The sequence below is a fragment of the Vespa velutina genome, chromosome 9 (genome assembly GCF_912470025.1).
Source record: "Vespa velutina chromosome 9, iVesVel2.1, whole genome shotgun sequence".
In the NCBI taxonomy this organism is placed as follows: Eukaryota; Metazoa; Arthropoda; class Insecta; order Hymenoptera; family Vespidae; genus Vespa; species Vespa velutina.
Genome location: NC_062196.1, coordinates 7338540 through 7356039, shown reverse-complemented (window position 1 = coordinate 7356039; position 17500 = coordinate 7338540). Strand labels below are relative to the sequence as shown.

Genomic DNA, 17500 nt, shown 5'->3' with positions numbered 1-17500 from the left:
TTTTTTCAGTTTTTTTTTATTTTTTTATTTTTTTATTTTTTCTTTTTTTTTTTTGAAATTCTTTAAGATATCTAAGATTTATGAAATACGAACCAACGTATTTTTCTTAATATACCACTTCTTCCTTCCGTAAAAGCGAAAAGATACTTTGGATCAGCAGCAAACAGCAATAGCAGCAACAGCAACAGCAGCAAAGTGCAGTCTTTAAATCCTCGCGTTTAGCATATCGTAGAAGTTATCTTTACGCGAGCAAGATTTTCTCTCTCTCTCTCTCTCTCTCTCTCTCTCTCCCTCTCTCTCTTTCTCTCTATTTTATCGGCACTCCTTTGCTCGCGAACGGATAGACGAGCTTAAACCTCAAAGGATGTTTTACGTTCGCCAGAAGCACCTACGTATATCCTTATACACGTTAAAGAACAGAAATAGCTTAGTCGTCGCTTATCAGGTAGCATAGTCGAAGCATCGCCAATTTCTATGCGTATCTCTCCATAGGTAGTATATACCTATCTCTCTCTCTCTTTATATATATATATAATACCTTTTTTTTTATTTTTCTTCTTCTTTTCGTTTTCTTTCCACCATTTCTTTCACGCCCTTTTTACTCTCCTTTTTCTTCTTCTTTGGATTTTTTTTTTTTCTTTTTTTTCTTTTCTTCTTTTTTTTTCCTTTTTTTTTTTTTTTTTGCAATTCTTCCCAGAGCCTTTACTTACAGAAATACCTATTATATCTATAAAAGACGCCTACGCTCAGACTATATCAGTGGACTATACCGAACTTATACCAATGCATATCTACGTAAGTAACTTATGTAGATATGTATGGTAGGTATGTATTATGTCGAAAGGTATATTACACAGTGACGTGGCAAAAACTTTGCAAAATCTCTTATTCTCTCTATTCTCAAATTCAACCACCTTTTTACCAATTCCAAGGAAGTAATCCTTGGTTGGTTGGTTATCTACTTTACACGTACATACTTTATATATTACCGTTTCTACAATACATCTCTATATCAAAATTATGTGCATTATTTTTCGGGAAATCTATTTACGCTTTACTGCTTTACTATACATACTACGTAAATACTTACGTATCCAAATATGTATATATGTATGTATGTATATATATTCTTCGAAGTTTATAGTCGTCAAAGGCGTATGTTTATCTTTGAAGAAAAACAAATTATTAATACGCCACGTCGATTTCCATTTATCGCCTTATTTTTATTTTCAACGTTAAAAAGTATATCGTTAAATAAATTTGCAAATTGAAAATAATCCTCTTCTTTATCGTTATTTTCATTTCTTTTTTTTTTTTTTTTTCCTTTTACGCCGTTGTGTACGACGCGAGAAAAAGAAGAAGAAAAAAGAAATACTCCTCGTTGATTATATGAACGAGCGACAAGTTTCTCGTAGATTCGCATAATTGGTCTGTCGTTCTCCTTCTCCTTCTCCTCTTTTTCTTTCTCGATGATCTCGAATCTAAGCTTACTTATTTACTTATGTCGATCCGAAGATTATAAAAATCCACCATAAACGTTACGATGCCAGTCGCTTTCGAATTTAATTTTTTATATTTTATATTTTCGTTTGGAAATAGATAATTAAAAGGAGAAAAAAAAGAAAAAAAAAAAAAAAAGAAAATCCCTAGCGGCGTGCGTATAAAACATAACGTATTTACACACACTACACATATACACTACACTAACGCACATACACGCAAAGACACTAATAGATATTTTTACACGTATTATAAAGATTCGCTCTGAACGTTTCTAAGATCGTGACATCTCCGGCAGCACGAAAATATCGTCTAGAAAACACAAACACATGTACACACACACACATACACACACATACACATACACATTGAGAGACGTACGAAAGAACCTCGTACTCGAGGTCCAAAGGTAGATATAAAAGGCGGTGGGGTGAGGGTGGGGGGGTTGAGAAAGAACGGCGATAGTGGGACAAGGGGAGGGAGAGAGGAGAGGGGAGAGAGTCGATAAATTGAATCGGTCAAGTGGCAACATTTTCCCATGCATTTATGTATCTCCCCCCGTGGCGATGTATATTTTTCATAACATTCGAAACATTCGAATCCATGTCGTAGATATGGCAGTGAAATAAAACACGATTCTATTTGACGCGATACCAGATATCGGCTTACATAAGCATCAGAGCTACCACCATCGACTACTACTACTACTCTTACTACTACTATTATTACTATTACTAACACTATTAACATCTCTCTCTCTCTCTCTCTCTCTCTCTCTCTCTCTCTCTCTTTCTCTCTCTGTTTGTGTAAGTGTATGTAAATGTCGGATATATTTACGATGATTTATCTTCATCTTATAGCAAGTACCAAGTTAACTTAGATGCCGAAGACTTTCCTCTTTTTCTCTCTCTCTCTCTCTCTCTCTCTCTCTCTCTCTCTTTCTCTCTCTCTCTCTCTTTCTCTCCCCCTCTCTCTTTCTTTCTTTCTTTCACTTTTGAAAGGATTTGAAACGAGAAAGAGATCTACCAAAGTTCCGATAGTCTTTGGCGCTTTCGCGTTAGAATAAACGATATGGTTCGCAAAAAAAAAAAACCCTTTCCTCTTCTATCCCCTTCTATTCACTTCTTCTCTTTTACTAGACCCGTTAGAGAAAAAAAAGAAAAAGATAGAAAATCCTTTGTCCGTGTGCGAGATACGTGTGTTCCAATAGAAAATCCATAGGTCGACTTTTGTTTGCATCGTTCTCACATACGATAAATCAAAGGGGCACCGTGTAGCCGCGACGCAGTAGCTGCATTCCCGTACGATCGATTAAGTCGGTACTCACCGACGGTCGCTGATCTCGCGTGTGCGCGCATTCGAGACGATCGCAACCACCACGTTTTCCATGAATAATTTTATTCGCACTCTACTTATGTATGTATAATATACACACGTACCAACGTGTAAGTATTTACTTATATATATATATATATATAGCGATAACATTTATACCGGGTGTATAATGATGGATTCTGAAAGTTTACGTGCCAATTCTATTTGAAAATATATCAATGTTTAAAAATTACACTAAAAAATAACATTAAAAAATTTTATCGTTTCTTTTTTTTTTTTTTTTTTTTTTTTTTTTTTTTTTTAATGAATTTGATCATTCACTCATCTACAAATCTCTAAAAGATAAATTAATGTATATTAATATATATATATATAATGCAATATAATATAATAATATATAACAATATATTATAAATTATATTATAACATATTATAATTATCAATACAAATATATTATTATAAACGAATATAATATAATATAAGATAAGAAATTTAATTATCATTTAACATTTTTATAAATATTTTTCACCACGTAATATATGTATAATACATATGTGTCCTCGAAGTTACATACCAAGTTAGATTCTATACATGGAACATGTGTTTAACTATTAGATGAGAAAGAAAGATATGTATATATATATATATATATATATATATGTATCGAACAGCTGGAAAAGAGAAGGCCCACTCTCTCGTTATCGAAGGTGCGACAATGAGCAGCGACCAAGCTTGACTTCGAAAGTGGTTTATATTCTCCAACGATATATTTCAAGACAGCTCGCGGTCGCGAGGGTTTCTTGGCATGCTCTGTTCTTTAACTATATAAAAGAGATATAGAGACAAAAAGAGAGAGAGAGAGAGAGAGAATATCGACGCGTTCCAACGATATCGTGTCTCGATCGTTCTTTATTCCCAAGGACGCCGAGTTAAGGGTTGGTTCGAAGGAGTCTGGTTTAAATGGAAATTCCATTGGCCGACGCACCGACGAGTTAATAATTCATTCAGATAAGGAACCCGTTCGAAATAGAGACAACTCATCCGTAAGCGCGAAAATGCGTCCACGGTTGAATTGACGCATGTATTCTGCAACATAACCGTAACGCCATTATCTATCGCGACACTCGTATTACCGATTGGAAATCTTTCGTGTTCTTCTTTTCTTTCTTTCTTTCTTTCTTTTTTCCTTTAGAAAGAAAAGAAAAAAATAATATAACATTGAGATAATATTATATTTACACCGACAACGTGACGAGTAAATTGAAATTTCAATTTCAACGTGTCTCTTCGAATCATTCCGATCATTCGTACAAATAATTTTGTTCTCGTTATCTTATTTAAAACACATCTTTCCAAATTTTTTCATTTACGACAATTTATTCTTTTAAATCTCTTTTATATATTGTATATGTATATATATATATATATATATATATATAGAGAGAGAGAGAGAGAGAGAGAAAGAGGTATATAAAAAGTTATGGGAAAGTAATTAAATATATGTATATGACGAAGTTTATACATATATTCGAACGATATTATAACAAAATTAAAAATATATTTCCTAATAAGAGTGAAATCTAATTCAAACAGATACGCTAATAAATTCTCCTAGATATATTATTTATAAAAAAAAAAAAAAAAAAAAAAGAAAAAAAAAATATTATCAACGTGACAAACATTACTTATATCTTGATCTTTCACTCATCTTATCACCAAGGTAACGTATAATTTTATCTTAGGCTCAAATCAAATGTTTTCAACGATAATAAAAATTCACATTTTATACGAAGAAAACAATTATATTGATTGTATTATAATTAATATAATTTCAGAAAATAATATAAGATCGAATTTGGGATGAAAGAAAATTTTTATCCATAGAAGATATATGGGGAAAAAAAAAAAAAAAGGAAAAAAAAAACGTTTTATTCCCTTCGTCGTTGGATTTTTACCTTAACGCAAAATTCTAACCTTTATCAACCCTTCAACTTGTTCACCACCACCCTTCCACGTTTCTCTCTCGTCGGAGCGCTAAGTATTACGGCGCGTCGATTACGGTAATCGAGACTTCCGCGACGATAATCGACGTCGAAAGAACCGCCTTTCGCCAGAAGGTAAAATTAAGACTAGAAGACGTTCATAGACGTTCATTGTATATATCGATGCACGAAGGGTTGGAATCGAAGAAGAGTTTTGTTCCGCAAACCCTTAGGGCATCCTTTTTATCCAAGAGGTAATCATAAGGTCAACCTCTCACGCTATACCGAGCCTTGCCGTCTCACGATTTTGCTATTCTCTTAGAGATCTAGGGAATAAATGCATAATGTTTATATGTATATATGTATGTGTGTGTATATATATATATATATATATATATATGTATGTATCTGTGTAATATATGTGTATGTGTATATGTATTTATCCGCGTTTAAGATCGGCAATATTTTCTTTTCGAAAAAATTATTCACAAAAAAAAAAAAAAAAATATCAAACGAGAGGATGCATTCGTTATAATCGATCATTTTATTTATTTTTTTTTTCCTTTTTTTCCTTCTTTTCACGTCTCACACGTAATAATTAAATTATAAATTATAATTAAATAACGATTAAAAGTTTCTTTGATCTAATTATATCGAATGGAAATGAAACGATACGATCATTTCATTATTTAAGATCGATCGGTATAAAATGTCGAGGGTGAAAAAAAAAAAAAAAAAAAAAAAAGAAAAGAATCGAAGAAACGGAAAGCGTTTATTATATTTCATTGTAGAAATTACATATAAAATTTCACGGATCGCTTGACGCGCAAATATTTTCAAAGGGCGAACTAACGAGCGATCATAAAACAAGGATCACGCTCGAAGTGGTGTATCATTACGCGGCTTACGCGCCGCACTAATACGGAAATTGTCGGCTCGCGCACGATCATCACGTATAATTTTAAGCTGAGCCTTTGCGTTTAGCAGACGAATAACTATACCTATCCTAACTAAGCTAAGATAACGTCGTAAACATTGACAATTGTGAGAAAAAAAAAGATAGTAAATAAATAAATAAATAAATAAATATACATCTATACACACACGCACACACACACAAATATATATATATATATATATAAGAACGAATTTGATAAATTAACGATAAAGGATAAATCATTGTAAAAAGAAAGAAAGAGAGAGAGAGAGAGAGAGAGAGAAAGAAAGGAAGAAAAAAAAAAAGAAAATCATCGAAAGACTCTTAATTATGATAAAAGAAAAGAGAGAGGGGCTGAATGAGGGTGGTAGGCGTTGTTGTCCAAGTTCGATGAAACGTCGTCATTGGACTCGAGAGGTGAATTTGACCTTTCACCTCGATAAATCCATGGCACACGAGTCCGTAGATCACCCGTAGACAATCGACCTACATTAAATCGATTCTACTCTCTCGTTTATCTCTCTCTCTCTCTCATATACACACACATACATACCCACTCTCTCTCTCTCTCTCTCTCTCTCTCTCTCTCTTTTTCTTTTTTTCTATCTCGCCCTCTATTTTCGTCTATCTCTTTCCTACATAAAGGATGGATCTCTCGTGGGACAGCCATGTAAATTGGCATTGCTATAACCGTGGCGGCGCTTGCCCATGAGAGATCCAAGACTCGTGTGTACACAGGCTTATAGAAGGGATCCCACGGTCCCCTCTTCCGATCCTTCAACGAGGCACCCCACTTGCACGCGCTCACGAGAATCGTAAGACTCGTCGAGTCACAAGCAACAACTCTCTCGTTCTCTCTCTCTATCTATCTTTCTCTCTCTCTTTCTCTCTTATTTACTATATACCAGGCAGGCGTCCATCGATGTGTGCCACGGCGTCTTTTCGAGTGGCAGCTTCCCGTCGAGCGCATCAACTGGATTCTCGCCATCTCTTTGACTGATCGACTGACGACAAAGACGACGAAGACGAAGACGAAGAATGAAGATGAAGAGGAAGAGGAAGATCTGAGTCTTAAAACGAAGGCGTGGATCGAAACAGAAGCTATAGGCGTGACCCCTTTTACCGTCGGATGCTTCTGGGTCACGTCCCCGCGATCTCGATTCAACTTTCCTATTAAGCATTATTTTGCAAACGTCGTCGCATCTACCTTCGAGTACATGCGAATATCTATCTATCTATCTATCTATCTATCTATACGTATACGTATACGTATACGAGAGTTGGACATTGGCTGTGTACCTAAGTATCTCTTTTTATGTGTGTCACGTTCGATATACCTAGCAACTTCTTCTCTCATGCAACACCACGATACTTCTTTTTTCCTTCATTCCTATCGATCTTTATCGATCTCCATCGATCCTTATCACGCCCATTCTATTCTTCCCGTTTGACGTCTCTCCTCGTACTTCTTTATTTTAATGAGCATTAATAAACTTACTTACTATACTTACGTGTCTCATATATATATATATATATATATATATATATATATATATATATATATATATACATAATGCGTTGTATTAGAAGAAACAGATCGATTGTATCATTGATGAATAATATTTACGTTTAACGCATACACATACTTTCGGCAAAATATTACATATATATATATATATATATATATATATATATATATATATATATATATATAATATTAATACATACATACATGCATATATATATATAGAATATGTAATCGAGCATTATATTATAAGACGATCGACCACGGTTTATACGAAAAATATCTGGAATCGGTTTGCCAAGTGTAAATCGAGCAAAGCCGGCTAGTTAATAAGAGATCGTATTGCGGTGTAATTAAACGATTATTTAAGACCGGTAGCTAGAGTACCTTTCGACGGGATACCATAGCTATCTAAACGCTTTAAATCAACATCGCATCGTTCTAAGTATCTGCTCTCTTTCTCTCTCTTTCTCTTTCTCTTTCTCTTTCTCTCTCTCTCTCTCTCTCTTTCTCTCTCTTTCTCGACATGGAAGCTGCGCCATTGAGTAACGGATAATTGCAGGCATTGCTAATAAATTAATCCCATGCCTCCCTCGGGCACGCCCACAGGAGACGCGTGGTATCGCCTAATCGTACTACCAACGACTGACTGACTATCTTATCCCACGAGTCTCAAGGTGTCCCGTTTTTAACGACCTCGATCAAATCCTATTCCGTCATCACGGAAAAACGTAAACGGTTGAGAAGTTAACCAAGGTCGTTTACTATAAGACTTGAGTTTTTTTTTTTTTTTTTTTTTTTCTAACATCAATGTACACCGATCAAATATTCCTCATTTAATCACGTTTCTACGTATATATAAATTTCATAACGTTCTAATACGCTATAAGTATAATCTACCTATGTACGTATACGTATATACAAATGAATACACGCTTATTACATATACATTCGTATATGTTTGTATATATATATATATATATATATATATATATATATATATATGTTTACATAGAAAGAAAATTATTCTTCGCAATGTTATCTATCGTATTTTAGGCAATATATCGTATTCGGTATTTCGATACGATAAACAAATCATATATTGGAAATGAAAAGGTTTGGCCTAATTTATAAAGAAATAATGAAATGCACGTTTAACCGTACCAAGGCGACATAACGTTCGTTCCACTCTCGAAATCCAGATTCGCAAGAATCTGGAGAATTCGGTCGATCGGTCGTTCATTCGTTCGATCGTACGATCATCCATCGGTCGTTCGTTCGTTCGTTCGTTCGTTCGTTCATTCGATCGATCGATCCAAACAAGCAAGCAAGCAAATATATGCGGACGAGCCGATGAAACGAGGGGAAAATTACAGAGTTCTCATGGACCTTCAGTATCCAACTTTATGGTGGAACGTAAAAAAGGAGGAGCTCGACGTTCTTGTTCCTGCGAAAGGGAAAGGCGTCGCGCGAATCCTACGATCGTTCTATAAAGACTTTTCATTTCTTGAAATTAAAGACGAACTGGATACGACCCGAAATAAAGTTCGAATGAGATGAGAGAGAGAGAGAGAGAGAGAGAGAGAGAGAGAGAGAGAGAAGGAAGAACAAAAAAAGAAGAAAGAAAAAAGAAGAAGAAGAAGAAGAAAAAAAAGGGACAAAAAGAAAATTGTCAATGATTACGACGAAGTGAAAGTGTAATTCTTATTCGAGTGTAACGATGATCGCCTCCTTCGTTTAAGTACGTATTACGATATGTATTAAGAGATATTTGGGGGAAAAAAAAAAAAAAGAAAAAAAAAAAAAAGAAAGAAAGAAAAAAAAAGAAAAAAAGAAAGAAAGAAATGGTTATTATCTTTATTATTTCTTTTTTCTTTTTTTTTTCTTTTTTTTTTTTTTTTTTTTTTGTTATCGAAATCGTCATAAAAATTAATCACCCGAAAGTTCCAAGTCGAAACGAAATTTATATCGACGTAATATTCTACGAACGATGAGCCAATTGTTTCGTTTTCTAATGATATTAGTTTAACGATATATACTTACGGTATATAACATACGATGATATGGCACGCAAACACACACATACGTATTGTACATAGAAATATCCATTTTGGAAATTGAATCGTACTCTCAATTGTACTCTCTATCTTTCTATCCTTATCTCACCCCTTTCTATATCTTTTTCTCTCTCGTCCTTATTACTTTTCCGCAAGGAACGAATAAATACATATATATATATATATATATATATATATATACTTTTCCATTGGTCGTAATACTTCAGGATACTTTTCCTTCGACGATACTCGAGATAGCGCAAATACATTTGGCATGAGTCCAGGTCGAAGGAACGAGGAAGACTGAAATAATCCTATATTCTATAGAATTGTAATTGGTACTTCGATGTTAATGTTTATATTTTTCTACAACCTCTCTCTCTCTCTCTCTCTCTCTCTTCCTTATACACACTCTTCTATGTGTACTATTATATCTTATTGATTTGTTTTGATCAATCGACTTTGTCACGAGTACATTGAAAGTCCTCGACATACGAAAACAAATAACTATATGAAAGAAATCGAGACTCGATACATGAATGAATTTAAAAGGTAAAAGTATTGATTATTTTCTAGCCATTAGAAAGACAGAGACAGATAGACACACATACATACATTCAAACAGACAGAGAGATAGAGAGAGAGAAAGAGAGAGAGAGAGAGAAAGAACGAAAGAAAGAGAAAGAAAAAAAGATCTGTTGAACGACTTCACAGTTTACGTGTCCTCAGTCGAACAAGAACTTCGGAGCTCTGAACACTTGGAGACCGCAAATAACGTTACTTTGCATTACTTGTGGTCGCTCGTTTGCCCAGTTACGTCCTTGAGCGTCTGGAAACCCTCCAGAAGCGCGTTATTCTCGACTGATGCCGCCGCCTTCGGCACACCATACGACTACGTCGAGGAGTGGATTTCGATGTCGTACACCTTTCATGCCAAGGAACGATCGTTACTTTGAATTTGTTTCTTCTTCTTCTTCTTTTTTTTTTTGTTCTTTTTTTTGTTCTTTTTTTTTTTAATTTTTTTTCTTCCTTCCCCCTTTGCTATTTTTATCTTACAATAGTGAAATGCTTTTGACTAATGTGTAAAGACGTGAAATGAAATATATACGTACGTATAGATATTTAAAAGTCACGTAATATTTGATCCAACAACCCCTTGATCATTCGTAGATTAACACGTTAAGGAATTATAATAATTTTACGAGAGACAATGATAAATTGGATTAATCAGACTAAACTGACAACAAAAAAATCATTGTTAATGATTCAATCGAAAGTGTCCGATATAATGGTTATGATTGATGTCAAGAATATATTTTAATTCCTATTTCCAAATGTTCGTCTTTATCAATAGACGATGCAAAGTCGTCGTCTGGATGGAAAGTCGTCTGGTATATATGTTGTTGCATTAATGGTCGTCTCGTCAATGTCCGGACACTGTGGTCGGTTCCTGTGGTGGCAACGACAGAAGCTCGCGTCGCCTTTCACTGGCTACGACGTAAAACGATGCCAGAGTACCGAAGTGGATCAAAACACAGGTGCTCGTACAATTTTATCGTATTCGATTCGAATGATCGTGAAAAAAATGTCTTTTGTTTGAAACTTCTTTTTTCTTTCTTTCAAATGGGATCAGAAGAGATATCATCCGATTGATAAGAGATTGAGAACGTAACGTAACGTTTGTTCTCAAAAAAAAAAAAGAAAAAAAAAAAGAAAAAAAAAAGAAAAGAAAAAAGAAAACCAATTCCCAAGGATATCATCTTGTTTACACTAATTTAGTTACGACACCTATCTGCGTATGCATGTAGGTGGATAATCATATCGCTATTGTCAATCGTTTAAGAAGAATCTCAATCAAACTTTCCATTGAAGGTATATGCGTGGGTTCGCCTTCTATCTATTTCGAGACTTTCTCATCTCTTCGAGGAAAAAAAAAAAAAAAAAAAAAAAAAAGAAAGAAAGAGAAGAAGAAAAGAAGAAAAATTAAAGGAAATAATCAAAAAAGAAAGATTTGAAAAATCGTTCAAAAATTTTACAACTGTAAATACACACACACATACATTATATATATATATATTTGATGAAGGATATAATCTGTAATCGTAAATGCGTGTTCGCTATAGAAACGAAACAGTATTAACGAATAATAATTTTTTTTACCGTTTATCGAAACACGACCAACGATCGTCGTCTATAATATATACGTTTATGCACTACAGTACTACGAGCGAACGTAATTATACCGGGTGTAAGTATCGCCTAGGCTATTTGTAGACGAGGAAAGGCGTGGCCATAGTCCTCAAGAATACTATAAAACGAACCGTTTGATTTTTAGCGCACTGGTAAAATCCATTAATGCCATATGTAGGCTAATGTCAAGAAAGCATGACAGATCGTAAATATAAGCGACGACGACGTGATTGATGACACATCGCCCACTATACTTTTAACGTCAAACCGACTCCGACCAATTTGACATGAATTGTTTTTTTCTTTTTTACTTAATTTCTTTTTTTCTCAATTCTTCTTTTTTTTTTCTTTTTTTTTTTTTTTTTTTTTTTTTTACAATACACTTGTTAAATACGATCGAATTGATTTACGTGTGTTGAATTATTATCACGTGCGTGAAAGTTTCTTTTTTTTCTTTTTTTTTTCTTTTTTTTTTTTTTTTTTTAATGTAAATATGTATTTGTTTATTCTGTAATAAAAAAAATATATATATAATCGATAATATCCGACAATATTAAGACAATATTAAAAAAAAAAAAAAAAAAAAAAAAGAACAGAAATAATGTGACGAATAACATGCATACGTGTACATATATATATATATATATATATATATATATATATATATATTTTTCTAATCGAAGATTAGATAGATCAGATCAATCTCTGTCGATAAAGGCAACGCCAATTATGTTACACGAATCACGTTCAAATTTACGCTCGATTAATTTCCTTCGTCGAACGAATTATCACGACATTTCATCTTTGCTCCGTTGATCTCGAATCACTCGTATACAACGAAGTCTCGTATTATTCGAAGGATATTCGCAAGATGTTACGTGCAAACGCTTCCGCGTTACGTCTAACTATCGGACCTAATCTAAGAATTTATTGTCCTTTAGTTAGTGCTGCTTAGAAGAAAGAGAAAAAAAAAACAAGAAAAAAAAAGAAAAAAAAAAAAAAAAACTTAACGGAGACTTTTAACAGCTCTATTATTAATTCATAATGTGTAATCGAAGATTTACGAAGTGTAAAGTAATTTTATATATATATATATATATATATGTTTATAATTTTTTTTTTTTTTTTTTTTTTTTTCCCCTAGCAATTCCTAGCAAGGACACGCGATCAGAGTTCGGTTAACGTCTCAGAGAAATTACGACACACCCTGTGTTTGCCACACGTTCAGTGAGAATGTTGAATCGGCTATTAATATCGCCCACAAATCTGTCCTTTCTTTTTTACATTGGCTTCCCCGGTGATACCGTGAGTGAGGATTAAATTGACCATAAATTTAGCAACTATCCGCGCTCGGACACGTTTCGTATACTATACAGGAAATCTCGATACAATTACAAATCAGAAATTCCACGTGTCTCGCCTACGGGATTGAACGCGTATCTCTTATTGCGTTGGTGCATATATACATATATCTTTTAAAGTTACGTAACGATGTCCTCTGGTCTTTCGTACTATGATTTAGTAAAGTCATTTTCAAATTTATCGATCTTATCTATTTGAAAAGGTTTTACTTAATTTTTAATTTTTTTTTTTCTCTCTCTTTATTTTTTCTTTCTTTCTTTTTTTTTTTTTTTTTCTTTTTACCCCTTAATAATATCAGCGTAACGTTCGGTGGGCCGCGGGGGAAGGGGGGAGAGGGGCGAGCTCGAAGAGAGTAAAAAGAGAAAGGAGGGAAGACAAAGATAAAAAAAAAAAAAAAAAAAGAAAAAAAAGAAAAAGTAAAAAGAGAGAAAGAAGAAATAAAAAAAGATTTATAAATCGTTAGATAATAATTCAAATATCATCAAGTTTGAAAGATATGAAAATAATAATTATTCGTTTAAAACGTTGCAAAATTTCTTGCCTAATATACGACAATAGGCACGATCGTTATAATCCAAGCGAGATAATAAAACTTATTGTTAGTTAAGATCGATCCACGTGATAGATCCTTAGACGATATTCATCTAAGGAACAATAATTTTTATCGGTCATTGCTACATCACGGAAAAAGCTCGTTAATTATCACTAAGAGTGAACGGTTTTCACGGCGTAGTCCGTAGAGATCCGAATGGATGCGGAATTTATTGACGTTTATCTTTTCTTACAAAAGGAACGATACCTTTTGCCGCGCAGACACGATTGCGCCATTATCGAAAGCAATCGATCGTGATTCGTTGTCCGCGATTCTGAAGTAACAAAAGAGTCCAAGATCTTTTAGACTCCCACAAAGTATCTTGCACATGCCAATGTAATTTATGATCGGATCAAAACTCATATAAATAAATAATTTAATTACGATTAAATGATCTTTTAATTAATTAAAAGAACATATCGTATTGTTGGATATAAAATTGAATCTTTTACGAAGTTAGAATTAAAAATAATCCTTCTTCTTCTTCTTCTTCTTCTTCCTCTTCATCATCATCATCATTTTCTTCCTCTTAGACAATTTGCTTTCGATCGCGAAGACACGTGAAAAACGAGATGATAGGTTTGGTTTAAAAAGGGGAAAAAAAAAAAAAAAAAAAAAGAAGAAAAGAAAAAAAAGATAAAGAAACAAAGAAAAAAATAGGAGGAAAAAAGGGAAGGCTCACGTTGGAGATAGTAAAGGAATTTTTTAAAAATGTTTCTACGAAGAAAAGAAAAAAAAAAAAAAGAAAGACTTTCAGACGGGTAACTCCCTCTCTTTCGATATTCTGGTTTCTTTAAGAGAAAAAAAAAAAAAAGAAGAAAAAAAAAATAAAAGAGTAGGAGGAGAGGAGATAACGACAGGTTTGGATCCGAACCGTCGGGAATATAAGAGACTGCATAAACAACGCATAGACATAAGCTACACATGGACCAGCTGGAACCACGTTGGGTTTTTACTATTTTTAAATTCCTACACTCCCTTTTTCTTTCTCTTTCTCTCTCTCTCTCTCTCTCTCTCTCTCTCTCTCTCTGTATGTGTGTGTGTTCGAAGGAATAACTTCTTGTAAAATCCAAACATATATATTTCTTCTAAGAACCATCCCATCCTTTAATCCATCGTCTAACGCGATACATAGAAATAATCAATCCAATTCTAATACTATCCCAAGAATGAGAAAGAGAAAACAAAGTTACGTGACGCTTCTTTCAAATTTGTTTGGAATATCGAAAGAGAGAGGAGACAAAAAAAAAATCAAAACAAATTAGAAGATCCCTTACGTGACGATCGTTACGTATGTATATATAATTTATATAATATATATATATATATATATATATATATATATATATATATATATATACATAAGGAGAATCGTCCTCTCTTCAGAGTTGAGAAGAGTCAACTGTGTTGGCGCGACCCGGATCCAATCGCCAAGAATTCTCCAAGAGAATCACGAATCCCATCAGTCGTCGTGACTGTCGGCACTCAAAAGGTTACTTACTTATCTACCTACCATATATACGAGATACGTCTCGAAATCTTATTTGCGTTTGACCGCGACATACCACGCGATATTTTTTTGTTTCTCCATTTTCACTTATTTATTTATAATTTATTTATTTTCATGTCTATTTATATTTTTCTTCGTATACGGGTGAAAGGTACAAAAAAAAAAAAAAAGAAAAGAAAAAAAAAGGATGATATATAAAAAGAGAAAAAAAGAGAAGATTACAGGAATAGATCCATCGAGCGAAAAGGGAATAAAAGAATTTTGTAAAAGTGAAAATCTCTATTTTGAATCGAATATTTAGATCTTTGTACGACCTTGTCGAGATAATCAATCCTTGCCCCCCCCCACCTTTCTCCCCGCCCCGCCCCCCCCCTCACTCTCCCTATTCGAGAATCTAAAGAATCACATTTTAAACATTATCTCATAATAGTATCTTTTATGATCGTAATCTCGGCCGATGAAAGTCAGGCGTTCGATCTAACTCCGTCGTAAATTCAATCGGTTCGACGATAACACTGATACTCTTGTACAAGTACTGTGTTCTTACGGTTTTAAAGCATTGGCAAACATAGAGGATATAAGCGTTACAAAAGGATCTACGGGCGTCTATCAGATATAGATAGATCTGTCACGGAAGTGGCTTTCGGGTTATAGAGAGGCAAACAACAACGAGAAACTGATCGAGACGCGACTACATGTCGTACTGTTGTCGTTCATACCGTAGCCACAGCCACCGTCGTCGTTGCTATTGCTATGTTGCTGTTACTGTTGCCTTTGCTGTTACTCGTTGCTGGTTATTCGCATGGCATGCTCACCTAAGCTTAATTGACTTGTATACTTATGTAATTTATTTGCATATCGAATTAATGGACGTTGAATTAATGTACTTACATAATGGACGTATGAATACGTACTCCACGTTTGTTTATCAGTATGCGTATATATATATATATATATATATATATATATATGTAAGTGCGTGTGTATATGTGTATAGTAAATACGTAACGTTTCTTTTGAAATGGGACGCTACAAAACATTGGGGGAAAGAGAGAGAAAGAGAGAGCAATAACGGAGAACAATATTTTATATAATCTGAGTTTAATCATCAAATAGTCTTCGAGGATCGACCGTACATACGATAAGAATCTTTTTAAAAGCGATTCATTTAATTCGGGAAATAATCGCTAATCGAGAATTAAAAAAAAAATGTATATATATATATATATATATCGACGGAAAAAAAAAAAAAGGAAATTATTTGATCGATAAGAAATTATCGAATATGATACGTATATAAAATTGATTGAACGACAATAATGATCTAAAGAACGAACGAGTCGATAGTTCTTAAGGATCGTAATAATTGTGCGATGTTAAAGGGAGAAACGAACAAAAGAAAAAAAAAAAAAAAAGGAGAAGAAAAAAAAGAAAAAATAAAAGAAATAGCCTAACACGAGTCATGGAGAAAACTGTAATTGTATCTCTAATGAAAACTTGTGCGCGGTTCTAAATAAAATATTATTCGTTTACACGATTAAAAATTGCACGAGGTGCGATCATGTTTTTTTTCTTTCTCAAAAGACCATACAAGTTTTTGAAGGAAAAGAAAAGATCAAAAAAAGAAAAGGTAATATAATTATACAATATATATATATATATATAAAGAAAAACAACATAAGAAAGAAAGAAATGCAAAAAAAAAGAAAAAAGAGAGAAAAAGAAGAAGAAAAAAAAAAAATGAGAATGTCGACACGTGCTCTTAGATATAATTGACTCGTGTTCCTTGCACACAATATATTTGCATTCCATGCGAGACTAACAAAACGGCCGACTGTTAAACTCCAACAGGCTATTGATCGCCGACAGGAATACATAAATCCAATAGGCAACGAGCAAGAAACCTGGTCCGGCATTGCATCGGTCCTACCAACCAAGGTGCTACCAACCACACCTTGTCCGAAGGGAATCGCATCTAGGCGTGCCGTTAAGCGGCGATCCTCGTCCGATTCCGCGAGTCCGCTCTTACGGGCTACATTTTTCTTTCTTTCTATTTTTTATTTTTATTTTTTTTTTTTTGTATTTATTTATTTTTGTTTTCCCCCACTCCCATTCCTTTCTCTCCTCATCTCGATCACGCCATATACGCGCGTGTATATATATACATACATATATATATATATATATATATTCTATATAAATATTTTCATACTTTCCGATAGAATCGAGAAAACCTTATAGGATATAACTGGTAGCTCTAAAGGATCCTCATTTTCTTTCATAATATTACACTTAGTATAATATGTATACGTATATGTATATGTATATGTATATGTATATGTACATTGTACGCGCGTATCCAAGTTACATATGGTACGTATTATACATACATATATAAATAATCGTTTACTTAGAAAACATTGCAAGTATACTTTCTCTTGTTTCGATCGATTCAACGACGTTTAGTTTTCGTTTCGACCTAGAGAAACTGGATGATGAGTGTACGTAAT

At 33.7% G+C, this 17500-nt stretch overlaps 1 protein-coding gene across 4 annotated transcripts in view; it reads left to right on the top strand.

Annotated features, from left to right (window-relative positions):
* LOC124951752 (storkhead-box protein 2) overlaps positions 1–17500 on the top strand; it is an 84241-nt gene that overhangs the window by 52038 nt on the left and 14703 nt on the right. The window lies entirely within an intron of this gene.